The following is a 15,760-nucleotide window of genomic DNA, read 5'->3' on the forward strand; positions in this document are numbered from 1 at the left end:
CCCTTGAATTTACAGTATGTGGAAGTTATTCACCTTCTTGCTTCTATTTCTAATGACTAAAATGAATCTAATGTATGTCATTGTTGTCTTCTCCATTCAATTTAAATTCACTGGATCACTTAAAATATGTAAACTGAAAAACCTCTCTAGCTAGCATGGCAAAGTGAAGAAAGAGAAAGAGATTTTCACAATCTCAGAAATTGATACATCTAAATAAAAAAAATTTTTTTCAAGTACTCGCACCCTTTTCTGGAAACCCTTCCTGGGGACTAATTCTGACATTACTGTTAGTTAATTAGTACAAACAATCTTTTAGTACTTCAATGGAAACCACATATTGTTATTAATTTTCAACATCTGATATATTCCTCAGAAGTTTTAATTCATTCTTTCATTTATTTCATTCCATTTTATTCAAGGCAAAGCTGAATTTCATAAGAGAGGAGAGGAAATTGTAATCTTTCTTATGTTATTAAAATAACTAAGAATATTAGGGAGAGCAATAACCACCCCAAGATAAGCTATTAAAAATCTCTCTAAGCTGATTTATATGTGATGATCATATATCTATATATTATCTTATGCTTGAAAGAAAATTTTGTTGAGAAAAAAAATTTCTGAAAGTTTTCTCTTACAAGATAATAGCATATCAGGAATAAAATTTACCAATCACAAGTTTAGCTACTCACCATGTGGTCTCATAGAAAACTTGGTCTCCTTCAGGGACCCTGAAGTTAAAGTACCAGGTTATGGCCTGGTATTCCTAGACTCAATGTCTAATTATTTCCAGTGAATATCAGAGGCTTCTGTAAAGGATCATGCTCACATGATTTATCCACTTTAGTAGCTAAATCCTTTAATTAACACATATTATAAAGTTTCCCAAATGTCTGTATTAAGATATTCTGGCAAGGATATTCTGATAATTGTTTAACAACTGGGTCTCTGAGGCAAAAATGTACCATCAAAATATTTCTGAATTTCAAAAGTATTATTAATATTTTACCCCTCACTTTCTTAAGTCTAGACAATCAATCAAACAATAAATCAATGCCTGATTCATAATTTTTGTTAGTTTATAGATAAAACATGCCTACATGGAAAATTTGACATTTTATCTGTCTCCAGCACATGCCTGGGACACCTTGCATATATTTAGGGGTACTAGATTTTTCAAATAAAAAATTGATATGTATATTCTTATTTCTGTTACCCTGTTGCTCCTTATGGCTCTTTTGAGATACAGAATGTGGGATATAGAAAATAGAATTCTGGATTTGGAATAAAGGACCCCTGGGTTTGAATCTTTTCCTGAAACTTCGGCTATCTGACCTTGCTGATTTCATTTAATATCCCTGAGCTATATTTTCCTCGTCTATTAAATAGGAATAATAATAACACTTAACTCACATAATTGTGAGGATAAAATGACTTGTCCCATAATTGTATATATAATTGTCAATTCTATTATTATTTTTATTATTATTATTTTCTTTAAGGCGTGCATTAAAAGTATACTTTATTTTCTTGGAAAATATGAGATATTTCCTTTCTGTATACATGTTATACATTAATTAGCTAGTTTACTTGAAGTTAATTCCTCAAGGTCTTCTGGTCCTCAGGGATAAAGAAAAAATGGCTTTGCTGAGCTATCAGGAGAAAGAGGATAAGGCACTATTTCTTCTAGCTGCTTAATTTTTCTACTTATACTAGTATAAATACCAGCCAACAATCTCTTGTATTGCTGGGGGTATGAAGGAGAAAATAATATGAAAAGAAGAGCTTTCCTCTCTACTACTGGTCTGTTTATGTTTCTATTTAAAAAGGATAAAGAGACACTTGGAAATTGTTGCTTAGGGACCTAGAATGTAAACTATTACCATTGCCATCATGGCATCTTTAAATACTTGTGTTGAAAAGCACAGAAAATGCTGGTATTCCTTGCAAACCTTGGAGGCTCCCTAGTGACAAACCAAAGAAAATCAATGCCCCAGGTTGTCCATGCTTATTTTCAGTGCACAGGATATAAATATCCTTAGCTATCTAGGGCCTAGCATTTCAACCTCCTGTCTTTTCATTTGGAAAACAAAATGAAACAAAGAAATTAATATTTCTTCTTGATTTAAAGACATAAAATTTTAATGGAAAATAGGAATAAATTCAGAGTCAGAGATAACTGAAATGATTGGTTCTATGTCAGACACTTATCTATGACAATATTACCAGCATTTAGATTATCTCATTCCTCTCTGTGCTGCAATAGGGACTTGAAATCTCATTCTATCACTGAAATTCCCATCTCCAAAGAATTCTTAATCCCTGTGGTCTGCTAATATTGGATAGCTCCTCCCAAAATCTTCTCTTAGGGAGTGTGTTCTGATCAGCCCTTTCTCATTCTTCCATTGGCCACATTCATGACTTTATCATCAACTCTTTTCCTTGTTTACTAGATACTTTTATTCTTTTCTCCTACCCCCTCATTTTATGTATTTTCTTTTGTTGTCAGAAATGTTAAGCTCTTTGGAGAAAGAAACTCTTTTTCTTTTGGCTTATTTTTTGTATTTCCAGAGTTTATGCTAAAGGCTAAACAAATTATTACCGTTGACTTGTGTTCACAATTGAAATCAAAATATATGCTTTTCTTTGTACCTAAACACTCAATGATTTGGACAACAAGTATTAGTGTACACTTTCTGAAGTGCCAAGCTTTGTACTAAATGCAAGAAAGGGACATAAAAGAAGCATAGGATCTAGTCCTTGAGCTCTAGAAGTGGGTAGTCCATCTTGGACAAAATTAGCATATTTAGAACAATGAAAGATCTAGGAAATGCTAAATTGCTTGGTATTAACTATAACTATATAAGGAATTAGAAAATAAAGAGATCAGTGTTGAGTTGGGTAGCTGGAGTTGGCTAATGTCGTTGTTCTGCTGTGTCCAACTATTTGTGACCCTGTACAGAGTTTTCTTGGCAAACATAGGCATGTTTTGCCATTTCCTTCTTCAGCTCATTTTACAGATAAGGAAACCTAGGTTAACTGGATTTAGTGATTTGTGCAGGGTCACTCAGCTAGTGATTGTAGATTGTAGATTGATCTGAAGCCAGATTTGACATGAGGAAGATGAATCTTTCTGAGCCCAAGTCCAGTACTCTATCCACTGCATCACCTAGTAGCACCCACTTGGCTATCTATGAGAGGTGGAATTTAAGCAGTGAATTGAAGGAGGAGTATTTAAAGAGATATGATAGAGGAAGGTGGGAATTCCAGGTGAGAGAAACCAGAATAAATAAAACTGTGAAGGAAGGAATAAATGCAGTATATGTTGGAGACACTTGAATAACTTGGCATGCAAGTTAGGGAATGGCAGGGTGTAAGGTTGTGAATAAAAAGGAGTCTTTAGGAAGGACATTGGAGTTTGGCGAGGAAAAAATTTCCCCTAACCTCTTATATGAAGATTAGATTTTAATGTTATCAGTAGTCTTGTGATAATAATCATAATTGTAATTCTAAAGTAGTTAGCATAAGTCATGAATTTAGCAGGTTTTTATAAATATTCTGGTATAAATATAAAGGTTTTGGATTAAAGAAATAACTGCTTTTGCAAGGCCTTAATGACAGCAACATCCTTCAATGTTGCTATATCAGGCACCCTAACCTGTGATCCATTATACATCAGGATGCCTGACCTTTAGTTCAGACACTAGTACCTCTCATCTCCACTCATTCTTAGCCCAGACATCACTGCTTCTCCCCCTTTCCATCAAGTGATTCTTAATTCATGGTCAAAAGATTTCTTTTATCAAATAGATGATCTAAGCAATGAATATTTCTTCTGGATATCTCTATTCTTTAAGGGGTATGACTATTTTGTTCTATTTTTGTACTGGTATGAAAGTTGTCTAATTCTTTGGGATATAAAGGAAGGTCTCTCACAGTGCTCAGAGTCCTGTGGTCATGACCAGGGGTCCATCTTTGTTGTGGGATCAGCACCCCCACAATAAACCTCCTTCTTTATGACTTGGATATTTTGCTTATCATTTATATACCTGTGGTTAGAAAAAAAATTATGGAACAGTTTTTAATTGTCATGTTCAATGATAGGGAGCAGGTTCTTGAGCAGAGGATTAACAATATAAAAAATGAGATTTTAGGAAGAATAATGTGGCCAGCTTATGAAAGAATGGTTTAGAAAAGATAGCCTAAAGATAGGGAAACCAATTAGAAGACTATTGCAGTAAAGAAGCATAAGGTGGTAAGAACCTAAAGTAGAATGGAGTAGAAATGAAAAGAAATAATAGAACTCAAATTCTATGGGACTATAATTTTTTACAAAGTGATCACTAAGTGATCTTTGAAATAAGAAGTGGAAATCTTATTACTCAGCTTGAAAGTAGGCGATCACCAATAAGAAGGAAGGTCTTATATACACCAAGCTATATATAATGCACTTTTTTTTTAGCAGCATGAACTAGAACCAAAGTTGATAACCATTAATTGGGGGAGGAGGAAATAAGTTATTTTATCTGAATATAATGGAATATTACTGTGCTCTATGAAATAATGTATATGATGAATACAGAGAACTGTGAGCAAGCTTTATGAAATGATAGTAAAAAATAAGCAGAAACTAAAAAACTATAAATAATGAGTACAACAATGTCAGTAGAAAAAACAATAAAAAAGGAAACAATGAATGTTGTGGAAGGTTAATGACCAAGCTTAATTCCCCAGAAGAAATATGAGAAACAACTTACTCTTACTATTTGGTGAGTGGGATACCATGAACATGCAAATATGCCAAAAGTCAGATGATGTCTATGCCTTGGTTAATTTTGGTGAGCTGTTTTTTTTTTTCTTCCCTGTTCTTCCTCATTTAAGGAAATGCTTTCTTAGAGCAATAGGAGAAAGAGACCAGTGGTGCTATAAAGACAAAAGACAATAGTAAACATCAGAGAAAGAAAATGGGAAAATATTTTTACAAAAAGTTGTCACTTTTCACAGGAATTGATGTGGAGTAAAAGGAACAGATCCAGGAGAATATTATATAGAGAGACTGATACACTGTGGTACAATCAAACATAATGAACTTCTCTACCAGCAGCAATGCAAAGATCCAGAACAATGCTAAGGGACTTATGAGAAAGAATGCTACCCACATTCAGAGGAAGAACTGTGGGAGGAGAAACAGAAGAAAAACAACTGCTTGAACACATTGGCTGATGAGGATATTATTGGGGATGTAGACACTAAAGTAGATAACTCTAGTTTATCTAACTATCAATAATATGGAATTAGGTCTTAATCGATGATACATTTAAATCCAGTGGAATTGTGCATCAGCTAAGGGGGATTAGGGGAGTTTGTGGGAGAGGGAAAGAACATGAAACATGTAACCATGGGAAAATATTCAAAATAAAAAAAATTGAAAAATAATAAAAATTAAAATTGAAAAATAGTCACTTAATAAATATCTCTTGATTGATCTTTCTTCTGAAAAAGGAAGAGTTTGGGCTAGATGATTTGCAAGATTCATTCCAAACTTTACCAACATCTTTAACTTTAATTTGTCAATTCAATTCAGCATTTATGAAGCACTTCACTATTCAAAGGCTATTGTAAATCTGAGGATACAAAGTTTTTCTTTTTGTTTTGTCTTTTTTCTTTTGATGTGTAGTCTCTAGCCTCAAAGAGCTTATTTTTTATTAATAATTGAAATGGTACAAGTATCTTGGTATAATGCAGTCTTGGATTTGGAATTATAATCATCACTGTGGCAAGTCACCCAACCTCCCTGGACCTAAGTTTCCTCATCGCTAAAATAAGAAATTACAGATATAAACGTAGAAGTGATCAGAGACCATCTAGTTCAATCCCATAATTTTACAGATGAGTAAATTGAGGCACAGAGATATGTATGGTTTGCTCCTTCACATAGCTATTAAGCATTAGAATCAGTATTTCAATCCTACCTTGTCTCCAAAGTAAATGCTCTTTCTACTCTATGTGCTGTAAGGGAGATTGGACTAGGTGATCACTAAGGTTTTCTCTAGTTCTAGTGTTTACAATACAGTATAACAGATGTGAAAGAGAATGACCCTATAATTTAACCACCTCATTTTACAAAAAAGAAAACTGAGACTGAGAAATGACATGATTTGCTCATCTATAAATAAGCAAATGATAAGAATTTTAATGTAACGAACAAATGAATAATTTAAAAAAATAAGTAAATGATAGAGCTAGGATTTTGACCTAGGTTTTAGCTGAACATTTAGTACTCATTTATTCAGTTCCTCAAACGACTTGATGATGATGATAATGATGAAGATGATGGACAAATGAAAAAACTCGCCTTCCCTCTTTATCTGTATAGTAATCATCATTGTTCCCTATCATCTGAGATCTTCTTTAATAAAAAGCAATAGGGGCTATTTATCCTGTCACCAGACTTAACCTTCATCCCAGAGGATATCTATTTCTACCTGAAGCCACACCAATTGAACTCTGAAATGCATCTTTCATACTCCAGAGTGGCACCCGTGAGATGGGTAGAGAGGAATAAAAAAAGGCAGTGAACCATTTTCTCCAAACCCTGAGAAAGGAATTGCTGTCATATGAAATTTCTTCTCTCTCTAGGGAGCAATTTCCTACTAGGTTCCTAGCAGAAACATGAGAGAAACATAACTGAGGCAGGCTACTCTGAATGGGGAACATATCCATGCATTTATATCACTTCTTTTGCTCACACTTTGATGGTGTGCTGGTGAATGATGGGTTTCTATTCCTTTCTAATTAGGGGGCAGAACAGATGGTGATGGCTTAATTTAAAGTGGCATCGAAATTCAGGCAACTCTTTCCTGCTGCCACACTGAGTGAATCTGTGGCAAGGAGATTCAGGACCCTTTTGAATTGGCCCCAGAAAAGGTTCAGATTTCTTTTAGGTTAAACACCACAAAATACTCATGTTTTTATTCTGTTGAAGAGAGAGATTGAAATTCTTCTCTTCTACTTATAATTTCTCATTTCCAACAAGCCCCAATAGCCAAAAACAGTGAAGAATAAACTTTTTCACTCTGTAGCATGGATGAAGACAGAACGGACCAGTTCTCAGAATTTGGTGCATTGACAAAAGGAATGTTATGGAATAATTAGATTGGCTAGTTAATGTTGAAAGTAATTTCTTTCCATCCTATTCTCATGTTTCAGGGAATGTCCAAAAGGTGAGACCATTTGGCTTAACTGAAGAAGGACAAGAAAATGAACTGTGCAAATATTAACAGAAGGGCACAATACTGATGCCTTCTTTAGAGTGGACAGAGACTGCTCTCTTCCACCCCACACTCCCCTACACACATTGGGACTGGGAGTGACTAAGGAGATGTAGGGGAAAGATATAGCTAGAATTTGTTCTAGAGAATTGTCAGTACAATAGTCTTCAAGAAATTTTAAAAAAGAGAGAATCTGTAATGCTCTAGGACTCCTGGTTCTATGCTTCAGGAGAGCTCAGGTAAGTCTAGCCTCCTGAATCTATGTGGAGAGGGATGGCATCTGTAGTAGAGAGGGTCAGATATTTTCATGGGGAGATGAGAGGGTTTGATCAAATATATCTTCTTGGTTTCCTAGTCGAGAAGAAAGAGAAAAAAGATGCTAGTCAACAAAGAAACTTGAAGTATTCTAAATACAGAAGTTTTACGATATATGAGGGAGGAGGAAGGGTTACAGAAAAAGAGAATGGTAGAAGGGAGAAGGTATAAGGTATTTGGAGGGCATATGTTTAAGACATGAATTGAATGTTAAAAATTCCCCACAGAGTAGAAACACAGAAGAAAAACATATCTTTGATCACATAGTTTGATGGGGATATGATTGGGGATGTTGACGTTGAATGATCACTCTATTGCAAATATTAATAATATGGAAATAGGTCTTGATCAATGATACATGTAAACCCAGTCTAACTGCTCATTGGCTACAGGAGGTAGGAGGGGAGGGAAAGAATATGAATTATGTAACCATGGGAAAATATTCTAAATTAATTAATTAAATTAAATTTTAAAATAAATTATTCAGAGGGGGAAAAAATCCCGACAGGGGAAAAACTAACTAGAAATTGGGTAATGAGGTTTATAGAGATAAAATAACAATCAAATAGGTTAGAATTTAAAATTTGGACTTAAATGATTATTTAGAATTTTTTTATTTGCTTGTGTTAACTGATTTCTAACATCTTCCAGACTGTGATATCAGTAATGGGAAAACAAATGTGCAGATGAGAATTTTTTCCTCCCAGTTCCACTCAGCCTAGCCAATAGGTGGCTCTATGTGAAGCCAATTGCATCATAAGTATTCTGCACCCATTTGCTTCCTGTTTGTATGTCAAATTTTGGTGTGAAGAGAGCATCAGCTGATTGTGCATGAACCTGCTAGGAAAGCATTCCTACTGACCCTTTCCATTCCTTTTATAACATGGCCAGCTTATTTTATATGTGTATTTTTGATACAGAACAAAATTTGAAATCAAAATTAATTTAGAAGTAAAACTACAAAAGAAAAAAAAATTATGTGCAATTATTATAGCCATAACCTAGCCTGTTCAACAAAATTCTGATCCTAAAAAAGTTAAAATAAAAAATATTTGAGAAGAAGACATTGATATAGACTATCATTCCTTGCAGAAAGTCAGCTACTTCAGAACTATAGCCATTATTTCAGTATACCCAAAGTAGCTCCACTGGCAAAGGCTTGATATATTTACTAAAGGAAGGAACATGTCAGCAACATTGGCTTAGAATCTAAACTTAGAGTCAAAACCTTATAAAGGAGGACAGTGTAAGATCACAAGCAATCTCTTATTACAGAGCTTCAAAGGTGGAGAGAAAAACAATCTGCAGAAAGCAATAGTGTGAAATCTAACCAAACCAAACCATATCAAGAAAAGTGTTGGTGAAACTAGAAGGAAAATAGCAAATGTGAATAGAGAAGCAAGGTAATGATTAAGTTTTAAAAATTATGCTAGCTCCCTGTTATATTGTGAGAAAGGACAAAAGGCACAAAAGAAAGCCAAGATGGGAATCCCACCTATACTCCACCAAGGATACACAGAACAAATTTGTGCTGGATATAGTACAATTTTTAAAGTTTCCTGTAATTGACTTTCTTTTGTTTTAACTTTCTTTATTTATGTTAAAAAACACATACTTTCCATATTAGAATAAATTGGTTCCAAGGCAGCAAAGGGCTAGGGCAATGAGGATTAAATGACTTGTCCAGGGTAACACAACTAAGAAGTCTGCCTGACACCAGATTTGATCCCAGGGCGTATTGTCTCTAGGCCTGACTCTTAATCCACTGAGTCATCTAGCAGTCCCTAGAAATTGAGTTATATATCTTAAAGAAGGGGAGATACCAAACAATTTAAGAAAAAATTAACAACAATTTTGAAGGTAGTCTAAAAGACATCATTACCATGCCATATTTTGTGCTAGCATAACTATGAAATATTAATATAATTTATGCACATTTTAATGGTAACCATGGTGGAAATATGAGAAAGAAATAGGCAAACATTTCTCTGACTTGACACAACTGACTGAAAACAATAGAAAATAAATTATTCCACTTTGCTTATTTTATTGATTATGAAAAAGCACTTGCTGTAGTAGAACTAATCATAAAATTAGAAATTCCCCTTCTATGAGGTAGATTATATAAAGATACTAAGATGCTATAAGATTCCTTGTTAGATGCAACCAGAAGATAACATAATTAAACAATTTTGCAATTAGCATTATCAAATATGGGGTATAAAAGGAAAATATATGCTGTTAAAAGTTTACCATTGTTTCAGAGTACCCCAAAGAGAGTTTTAACTATAAAAAGTGACTTCCTCTAGGCAATGAGGTCCTTCATTCTCCTTGTGGAAAGTGTGCTATTGCATGAAGTTCCATATTAACAGAAAGTTTCCTCAATGGGATCAACACTCACATTTTTTTCTCTTACTAATGCATATAGTAAAACAAAGAAATAAAAAATCTCAAGTGTATAATGAGAAAGTATTGCCTTGATTGTAGCATATAGATGAACTGACGATGCACTATTTCCATGTTATTACATTTGGCATATGTATATATTGCCATATTAGAGGGACAGGTATTGGATATTAAACTAGCATATATACCACACATACATACACATATATCCATATTATAAATATATATACAAATTTTTGTACATATATTTAACAAGTGCAGAGGAATAAGAGAATTGAAAGGAAGGAAAAGATTAAAAATGCTTGCTTTTGGGAAATTAGATCAAGAGTCTAAGTTTTTTTTCCTTAAATAATACTACATTAAAAAGCATTATTTTTGCCTTATCCTATGTGATATGGCTAAGAATCATGGTTTATATCAGACATTAAAAAAATCAGAATTGTGGGTAACCCAAATGGCAATGTCGAGTAGGGTAAATGTAGGTTGTGCATTTTACTAGTGGTCACTTGTTTTCAAGAACTAATATAAAACATTTAACTCAAAAAGTATAGGATCTAAAAGGGAGATGAATCAACTAAAAAGTGAGAGCAAGAAGTAACTGGTACATTTCCTATCTGACCCCTGATTTTTACCTAACCTCATGGTATCTTACCCATAAGGTTCCTCCTATTAGACCCTCTCTAAGTCAATCACTATCCTAGATTTTTTTAAATAGCTACCTTGTTTTGGTTATCCAAATAATAGCTTGTGTCCCGCCTCTATGACTAGAACACAGTTCATACTAGATACTAGGGAAATAGATGTCAGGTTCTGCTAGAGAAAGTCAGGGTTGGTTTGATAGTCAATGGACCCAAAATTAATTCATTAAAATTATCCTATAGATTTAAGCCACTAAGATTCTATAATCAAGGGTGAGAAGTAAAATTGTCAGTACAGTTTACCAACAGTTATTGTAGAAAGAATACTTTTTGGATACAAAACACTCAGAATATTGTAACAGGAATAGTAAAAGAATGTGGGACTCCTCTCCATTCTTCTACAAAATAATTATAGCAATCTGAGCACCTTTCTCAGCCAAGACAAGAACTTAACCTCGATTGCTAAGGTACCTTTCATCTCTAAGTTTTTACAGTAATACCACACAGGACTGATAGCTAGTTCTGCTCTACTATTTACTGTATGACAATTTTCATTATCTAGAGAATTTCAACAGATCCATAGCCACATAAAAATGGATACAATGGATACAAATTATTATAGAATTGTCCTTAGAGACCTATTCCTCACAAAAAAATTTTCAAATTCTTCTTAAGTTGGTGCATCATTTTCTAGGTCCTTTTTGTCTTCTATAGAGAAGACCCAATATAGTGATGAAGTTCCTCAGTATTCAGGAAACCTGAACAAATAGATGGAGTGAGCCATGGAATTTTTCAGCTGATGTTGTAATAGTATATCATTTTCAGATGAAAAAAAAAACTGAAGTCCATGTAGATAAAATAACTTCCCTGAAGTCATAGTTTTTTTTGAGATTAGAAGTATTTAGAATTGGAAATATTTAGGAATTTGAGATTTGTCATGTTAGGGTGAGGCAAAGTATTACACACCCACCCTTGGGACAGCAGAAAGACTTGGGATTAGGATATTTTCAAAATGCTGCTGTGACATTTACTCCATGTGTGACCTTTGGAAAAGAAATTAAGCATCGCTAGATAAGTTTCTTCTTTGGTAAAATAAATGAGTTGGACTAAAGAGCCCTGAGGGGTCTTCTTGCTTGAGGTCTTACATCTTATTACACCAAATCAGACAGCCAATAGGAAGCATCAGCAACTGAAAATTTGGGAATCTATTTTACTACTACCCCAGACCAGAATCTGTTTGATGTTCTTTCAACTATAGTAGAAATCACTTCTAAGTCAATGTTAAACTTTGAGACCTGAAGGCAGAAAGTATAGAAATACTATGCAAAAGTAGCAGACTTCATATTCTATAAATCTTAGTATGGTTTTAAGGTTTGATAACCCCAAAAATATGAATTCAAAATTTTGTTAAAATAATTTGAAAGGTTATCTAAAATTAAAAAAAATGTTTTTAAGTTTCTTACTAAAACACAATTTAAACACCATTTTGTGCTATACAGTACACTAATCCATTCTTTTTTAAACCCTTACCTTCCATCTTGGAATCAATACTGTGTATTGGTTCCAACTCAGAAGAATGATAAGGGCTAGATAATGGGGGTCAAGTGACTTGCCCAGGGTCACACAGGTAGGAAGTGTTAGAGGCCAGATTTGAACCTGGGACTTCCCATCTCTAGGTCTGTCTCTCAATCTACTGAGCTATCTAGCTGCCCCCACACTAACCCATTTTTGAATTTTGTGAAAACGTTCACCGTGGACTATTCAGTGACTTAAGAGAATTTTTGTTTTGTTTCATTTTCTTATTGTTTTTTCAGTCCCATTTTTAAGATCTTCCAAAGAAGAAGGTTTGGATGTATATATGAGAGTTCTGATATGACTCCTGAAGAAAAAGTTTACTAGAGATACATCACTTAAAGAAGGTTTCCAACAGAGATGATCTTCTTAAAGGTGTTCATGTGAAAGAAGTGTCCAGACTACAATACAAAGCCTAAGAATGTGTCATTCTTAAAATGTTGAACATGTGATTCATAAGTGTCTTATCTTAATAAAATTAAAGCATAAAAATCAAAATTTGCATTGGCAGCTGAGTGGCTCAGTGGATTGAGAGCCAGACCTAGAGAAGGAGGTCCTAGGTTCAAATCTGACCTCAGACACTTCCCAGCTGTGTTTTATGGGTTCAATATATTAAAAGATGGTCACCAGAGGATTGAATTATTATCAATCCTCAATTAAGAATAATCTCAAGCCAAAATTGACTTTTAGGATAATTTATTTACAATTAGGAAGGTTGAAGGTAGGGAAATTGAGAGAGAGAAACTCTGGCCGGGACCAGAGGCTGGACCAGGTAAGAATTTAGAGGCTCCAGTAGAGGGGCACAGGTTAATTAAACAAGGCTTCTAGCCACAAGGCCTTTAGCAATTAGAGAGCCAAGAGAGGCCTCCCTGAGGGTAGAGCCTCCAGAAACGCTAAGGTGGGAGAAAGGAAGTCAGCCTAACTTACCTACGTGACAATTCAGAGGGAAGCAGTCAGAGGTCCCACCAGAGTCTCAGCTTTCCAACACTCCTCCATGAACCAGAAAACCAGAAAAGGTCCTCCGCTAGATGCTCTCATCACCAAAAACCTCTCACTCACTCAACTCCCTCTTTTTAAAGGGGTCACTTATGTGTCACTTTCTGTACCTCCCTCCTAATTTGCATGTCCAATCACAATAGACGCTTCTCATAGTACTGCCTAGGGGGAGGGTCAGTTGATTCTGATTTGTCACCTACTCTAGCACACCTGGGTTATGGACCTCCCAGAATTAAAGATGTTCTCACCTTTGGTGATTAAATCTAAAGATGGTCAGTGTGGACTTAATCAAATTATCACACTAGCCCTTACCACTCTTCTGCCTTGGAGCCAATACACAGTATTGACTCTAAGATGGAAGGTAAGGGTTTAAAAAAATCAAAATTTACAAAAATAAATGTAATATAAACTCAAATATTAAATCTTTATTTAAAAATTAGAATTTATACATTTGAAGTTAGCTCGAAACTATATTAATGTTTTTAGTACAGTTCACATATGCAAATACGATATGGAAATCTTAAAGTGCCATAACCTGATTGCACTGGGGCCAATGGGGACAAGTTAAGCATAAATCCTGATACCTTATCACATCCTTCAGTTATATTCAATATATAGGACAATCTTACCTGTCTTTCTATGTGTGTATGTGGTTTATGTGTGTGTATATGTACATGTATTTCTTTGCGTGTCTGGATATATATTTTAAGAGTGAAAGAAAAGTGTCACATCAGGTAATCACTTCCTCTTTTGCTTCATTCTCAGTCTATGAGTAGAAAGAGAAATCAAGTTTGATGATTCTTTGTTAACCAGAAGCTTAAGAATTATGGCTTTGTACAAATACCCCCTTCTGTTTTTAATAAGGACATTTGGTCTGACCAGGAGATTCAATAGTGTGGATTACCATGGAGACCTTTTAACTTCAACTTTACATTTTTAAAGTTTAATTGTGATCCTTTGAAGTGTCCAATTAAAGATTTTAAAGAACGAATTGGCATTATAAAGTGCTTGTCTGCCTCAGGTTTCTTTATCAATGAAGAAAAAAACACTTTTCCTTTCAAATATTCCTTCCTCTCAATTTTTTTAATTCTTTTCCTATACTTTTTTTTAAAAGAAGTCATCTTTTATTTTCTCCTTTTTTATCTCCAATTGCTCACCTTTCCTTCCTCAATCATTTCTCCCTCTACCATTCACTCTATTTTTGATCCTCTCTGACTCCCTGTCAGTCTTTGTTCCTTCATATCTTTTGTTCCATGAGAGATTTCTGATATTTGCCATCCTGAGAAAATAATTATTAACCCATTGCCCTTAAAATTGTTATAAGCCAACTAGAGAGGAGAATGGGACTGATTTTACATAAAATGCTGAAGAGGTGAATTTCCATGATTATCTCAAATGTCAAAAGAATTACTAGTATAAGAACATCAAAAGAAAATGTTTGATTAATAATTTTCTCCTATGAAAAATCCTTCTTTTTTGTGAGGAATGGGTCTCTAAGGACAGTTCTATAATACTTTGTTTCTTCAGTTTTAAACAAATTTGTAAAAGAGTGAAAGACAGAAACAAACAAAAAGCACCTCCCTTAATTTTTACAATATATTTTGGGACGTCTGTTGTTTGAAAGATACTGGATAAAGTAGATATGTATGGCTTAGAACAACATAGGAAGATAAAATGATACCTCACTTAGAAAATTTGGGAATAAATCCACTTTATTTTGTTCTTATTGCAAAAAAAGAGCATTGTATTAAAAGTCTCTCCTCAAAAAATGATCACTCATACATATATATATATATAAGATTATTTGAAATTATTTGATATAAACAACAACAAATGCGGCTTTATTAGCTATTGTAGAATGTATGCTCTTTGAGAGGTGGGGGCATTCATTTTTTTAGTGCAAGCAGAATGTCTGAGTCACTGTCAATACATCTTGATTGGCTGAATAAATTGAATAAAAATTTGTTAATTGATATAACAATCTTCTTTTTATTGATATCAAGACACGAAGCAAGAAGGCTCATGAAATGTATTTGTCATTTCATGGATGAAGTGATGGATTTAAAAATGAAGTCCAAGTGGAAAACGGATCTCCAGACGTTCTGGTTTGGAACAAGCTCTCAAATATGAGTACCCCTCTCTCAGTGAGATGAATTTTCAAGCAAAATAGAGCTACCTAATAGTTCTCACACACAAGAAAAGTGGATAATGGATGCCTCTGGCCCTGACTATAATATACAATTGGTTGTGCAACCTAATGAGTAGCTATGGTGTTTCTATGTGTGTGTTTGTCTGCATGATGCACATATGTGACGCAGAAACTGCAGATATCTAGTGGCCTAAGCCCAGATTTTTAAAAGGATGAGAAGTTCCAAGAGACTCATGATGAAAAAGGCTATCCACTGCCATAGAAGGAACTGATGGACTCTGAATGCAGATTGAAGCATACCATTCTTCACTTTATTTCCTCTGTGATTTTTTCTTTAGTTTAAGTGTTATATTTCTTCTTTTATAATATGACAACATGGAAATATGTATTGCATTATAACACATGTACAATTTATA

The sequence above is a fragment of the Gracilinanus agilis genome, chromosome 3 (genome assembly GCF_016433145.1).
Source record: "Gracilinanus agilis isolate LMUSP501 chromosome 3, AgileGrace, whole genome shotgun sequence".
NCBI lineage: Eukaryota > Metazoa > Chordata > Mammalia > Didelphimorphia > Didelphidae > Gracilinanus > Gracilinanus agilis.